The sequence below is a fragment of the Malurus melanocephalus genome, unplaced genomic scaffold, assembly GCF_030028575.1.
Source record: "Malurus melanocephalus ecotype Western Australia unplaced genomic scaffold, MMel_1.1 scaffold_32, whole genome shotgun sequence".
In the NCBI taxonomy this organism is placed as follows: domain Eukaryota; kingdom Metazoa; phylum Chordata; class Aves; order Passeriformes; family Maluridae; genus Malurus; species Malurus melanocephalus.
In genome coordinates, this window is record NW_026623264.1 from 1634163 (window position 1) to 1639647 (window position 5485).

Sequence of the window (5485 nt, forward strand, 5' to 3'; positions counted from 1 at the left end):
GAAAGAAAGAAAGAAAGAAAGAAAGAAAGAAAGAAAGAAAGAAAGAAAGAAAGAAAGAAAGAAAGAAAGAAAGAAAGAAAGAAAGAAAGAAAGAAGCATAAATCTATTTTTAATAGTGACACCTTAACTTACATTATTAAACTTGCCTAAGAACTGGGTTAATTGTATAGTGCTGAAAGTGACATACCTAAATGAGGCAAAACGACTTAATGACAAATAAATTAAAATAATTGGAAAAGCATTTGTAAAGGCTAAAATATGTGAAAATTAAACCACAATTTTGACCCTAGTTATGGACCAATTATTTTAGCCACTAATGACTCCTACATGTGATGGCCTTATAAAACCCTGCCATTGTCCTTGTCTGGATTAGTAACTTTTTTCACTGGCAGTTTCCCACAATGAAATTATGTGAATAAGAAACYTTTTCCTTAGAATGATTTCACACAATCTTTGCCCACAAATAAGCACAGGAAAGCCAACATTCAGGAGATGACAGAATTAATAGGGGTAAGCAGAAGATGGTGTGGTCAAGGCAGAAGCAACCTCAGTTGTCAAATATTCAGGTGGGAGAGCAATTGCAGGACCTTGACTGTCTTAGAGAATGCAGCCTTTTGCAGCAGTGGATTGATTCAGAATGCTGAATTTGCAGTTGTTGGTCTCTTCCCTTCCCTTGGAGGTCTGTGAAATGTGCTGAGAGCTCAGGGACTGTCAGCTCATCTGAAAGAGTGGGATTGCTGCTAAAAGAAATTTCATTTAATTCTTATCATGTCTTTGTAAAATCTGCATGGATGGAGTTCCCACTAATCCTGATTTTTGAAGCAAAAAAGCAAACGTTACTAAATGCTCACAATTTATCTGGTTTTATATATGCTTTTCTTATATGTGATCTTACTGGCTTCTGTTCTATTCTCAACTCCAGATAATTCATTTATTGTATTTTACTTGCCTGTATCAACTCTGTTTTTTTTTTTTTTTTTTTTTTTTTTTTAATGTTACATGTTCCTCATTGCAGTTATCATAATTTATCCAACTGTTAGATTGGGATTTTGTTGGGGTTTTTTTGTGTTTGTTTAGGGCTGTTTGTTTGTTTATTTGTTTATATGTTACTGGCAGGAAAAACACTAAGCCAGATCAGTTCTCTTCCTTCTGAGTTCACATCGTACTGCCAGAGGAACTATGATATATTGGACAGAATAATTCCCCATACAACTTTTGGTGTATAAAAAATCTTCTGTGAAAGAGAATGTGGAATTGAACAGCAAACACTATGAACTGCTCTTTATTGTTTGAGATTCCCTAAATGCTGGGACAAGGCTGAGCCAGTTATTTTCTATCCATTATGATGTCAGGTGAAGGGAAGACTAGTATGGACATAGACACATTAAAAYCAGATTTTTTAAAGTTACTGTTTGCGGAGAAACATGGAAGTGTCTTCAGTTCCTGATTTCTACGTGCATCATTCCTGGAAGTGTGGCACGCTCCAGCCTGTAGCCCTGATTGACAGAAATCCTCATATTGAGCCTTGACTGACTGCATGTAGGTCTTTCAACAATGGGATTTAACATTCTGACCTAACATTTAATGTATTAATCCTAATTTTATGCTGATACTAAGACACTCTGCTGTATTAAATCAACCCAGGTTAATTTGAAATTACGTCTCTCCCACCCACTATCAATAGGACCACTGTTTGGTTCGCCAGAACTGACCACCCACTTTTATGAGAATCTGCAGTGAATTAGAAAATCTGTCATTGCTGGAGGAGCCGGACAGCAAGGATACAGCCTGTCATTCCTTCCATACAATACACACCCTTTGTCCSCTATCTCTTAAACTAACCTGACATAACTTAGCCTCCCGCTCAATGGCATCTTTATTCTCTCCCAAGGAATGCTTCGCTCACCAGCGTTATTAAGAAAWTTCTGGACAATGTTTAGTGGCTGCGCAATCATCCAAGGTTCTATTAAAAAGCCATCTGGGTAATTAATAGCACATTTGTTCTCAGCCTCCTCCCAATTTGTCCATTAGCGGAATAAAAGCACAGGACAAAGGGTAATGCGGTTCAGTTATATTTTACAAGAATTCTTCAGGAAGTTGAAAACACATGATAGTTTTCCAAAGATGCATATGTTTATGGGCACTCTAGGAGAGCTGCAAACTGCACAAGGCAGAGGCTCTTAACCAGGCTGCTCCCCTGTCCATAGCAGACCAGCTATTGACTGTGGGCTGCCCCGTGCTCGAGATGGGAGGGTGTGGGACTCATCTCCTTCATCTCCATTCAGTTGCAGCTGATAAAACTGATTCCAAGATCCACGTCAGGGCACCACATCAAACACGGCGTGAATGACTTTTATACTCTTTTACCTGATATTTGAAGGCTTTTCTGAGGTTTCTTTTTAATGTCTCTTCTTGAAAGCAGAATTACAGCCTCAGGCTGCACTCTCTGAGGAGGTTTTACTATTTCCTTTTAATTTTCTCTTTTTTTTTTTCTCCTCCCCTGAAAGCACCTGAAGAAGAAACACTTTGAGATTACAGAAGTTTGTTGATAAAATTAAGAAATACTCAGCTTAAGCTGGCATTTTAGTCCTTTTACTCTTTTTTAAAACTCCTATGAAAATAACTATTGCTAAAGAGCTGTGCTTCAGCAGCAGAGATCTCTCTTGTATCACAGACAATTAAAAGTAATGTTTGTGTCTACTTAGTCATAATCGGTGTGAGGCCAGAGCTGGTGTAAACACAGTGATGAGCTCAGTAGGACTGTGGTGATTTATACTATGACTGGGACTGGCCTCTTARTAAAATGGGCCTGAAACTCATTGGCAGGAGAGATTTTTCATATTAACTGTTGACAAGAAGTTGGATTGCGGATGAAATRTAATTTTTCATTAAAAAGCCTCTGGTTTCTGCAGAAATTTTTGTTTCTTGGGGTTGAAAAATGAAATTTCTGAAAAAGAAGACATTTATTTGCCTATATTGCCTTAGACACTCATGGGGATTATATTTCTATTATTTTATTTGTCTTAGTGGGCTGTGCACTGCAGGGAAAAATGCAGCACTCAAAAGAATCATGATATGACATTGTCATGATTTACAATCCCATGGTTTACCATCCCATGGAGAATGCAGCACAGACAGCCTGTCCACCCAGCATGCTGTGTCCATGCTTTGCAAATGCTGTCCAGTCTACAGAGCACYGTGACAGTGTTTCATAAACCACCAGTCTCCACTTATTTTAAATTTGATTTTAATTTTCTTGAGGTGAGGGTGTTGGTTTGTTTTATTTTTTCATTGTGTTTTGTTTGTTTTTGTTGTAGCCGATTTCTTGGGAGATGCAACTACTCAGTGTTGTTTGRGCGTTTTTGGATCATGCTTTCCTTTCTTTGTTTTGTACACTAAGTGCAACACTCCTTTGTCTTGTATTTTGGTGGATAATTATGGATCAATAACAAGCATTGWGTGAAATGACCATTTTCACCATATCCGGTGGTAGCTGCAACCATTGTTGCAGCTAATGGGATTTCCACACGGGTGGCAAGGAGCCACCCTCTATCATTCTTCTCTCCAAACAGCAAACAGAGCTGTTTATTTGTATAACTTGGTTTGCAAAACAGTTTTCCATTAAAAAAAATGGGGRAAAAAAAATCCAGTTTTGTATTCAGCTCCAGTCTGGGAGGTAAAAGACTAAGTCCCATAGAGAGCTTTTTCTCACCTTTGTGGAGAGTGTTGGGATTTCAGTCTGGATTGGAGCCAAAGCAAAGAGAGCGTGGAGCACAGAAGCAACACAACACACACAGAGCTGGTTTTTAATTCACTCTGCACTCCAAAGCTTCCCCTCGCACTTGTGTGAAGGAGCTCTTTCCACAGCAGTGTAAATATTTGTTGACACTTCACAGCCTCAAGTGCCTGTAAGAACATTGTGTTTCTAAAGTAAGTGCTCTGTAAATACTCAAAGGACTCAAGGTTGGTATGTCTGACTGCAGCACCCATATTTAAGCTTTGTTGGCATCCTGCAGACCGACTAACTTGAGCAGTGCTTTCAGTAAAGGTCACCAAAGCTCTTCAAGTTTAGCTTTCTTTCTGAGAGTAATCTCATTAAAATTAACAATACAGCTGTAATTCTGTAGATTTCAGTGCACCTGCAGCTGCCTGTCTATTGTCACACCAGCTTGCAARCTTGCCAAGCTTTTTTGGCACAACATGGCTTCTCCTACACAAAATGTTCCCTAATATGTCCATCATAATGTACATCAAASTGTACATTTCCCAGTGCCTCTCTGGGTGATATTTCTGTTGCATGTGCTGTAGAAAGCACGCAGGGCCCTGGGAACCTGAGCATATCTTGTGACTTCCTTGTATGAAAGCATGTGCACACTTCATACATTCTAAATGCAAAGGGGCAGGAAGACCCCGCTGAGGAAGAAAGGACAATGGCACCAATGAATGGAGTTAAAAGTCTAAAATCACCTAGGTGCAAGGCACATGTGGGACAGAATGACTTGAGAGAGATTTCCACCACAGTCCCCTGGCTCACAGCTTCCACAGATTCCAGACATCATATTCACAGCCTCAGAATTTTCTGGGCAGTCAGAGCTGCCCATGGCATTTTATTTTCAGTTGCACACTCCCCAATTTACATTTGCATTAGCCTGTACAAGAGAAAGCTGTTGCCTTAGAATGGTGTATGAARCCTAYRCCTGTTATGCTATTGGTGTAAAAAMCCCCRAATCTCTGAACCCATAAACGGTGCTCTTTGTATGTGGTGCTTACACAAAAGGACTGAACCCATTTTGCCTAAAATTTTGCAACCTATTATTTTTGTTCACATTTTCCCTTTGGTTTTTGGTTTTTCATTGGCTCTCATTTGAAGGATTCCTTCCAAGGGATTTGCAGAAATGTCTTTTTCATAGGGATCCACTGAGATGCAAAAAATAATTTAAAGTCTTGTTTTAAACCCTTGTTCAAAGTTTACTGATGTTGAAGTGTTAGTCAGCTTCTCCAGCGTGCTCTACAAGCTCAGACAGAAGACTTTTGAGAGAAACTGGAATTCCTCTGGTTCAGAGGTGAGATGGGCTGTGTTTCAGTGAAGAGAGTGGGGCATTTCTTGTGTGTCTTGGCTGAAGTGACTTGAAGAAATTGGCTCACTTGCACCTGAGGTTTTTAACTGAACTCAGGAACTTTTCATTGCATGGGTGTATTAGRTACAAGACAAAAATGACTGATTTTGCAGATCACATAAAAAAAGACATTTTCATTCTATACCTCTGTTTTACTTACACCATCCTTTTCCATAATAATAGATAATTTTGTCTTTGCTTTTGTTTGTGAGACTGTCTGTATACTGAAAGAAGACTGACTGATCCTAAGCTACTTACATAGGAGATTTTTGTCCCATTGACTTTCTGACAAATGAGAGCTGCCTTCTATAAAACTTAAAAGCAGTGCAAGCTGAACTGTTTCTGACCTGTACTTGACCTGCTCAGCT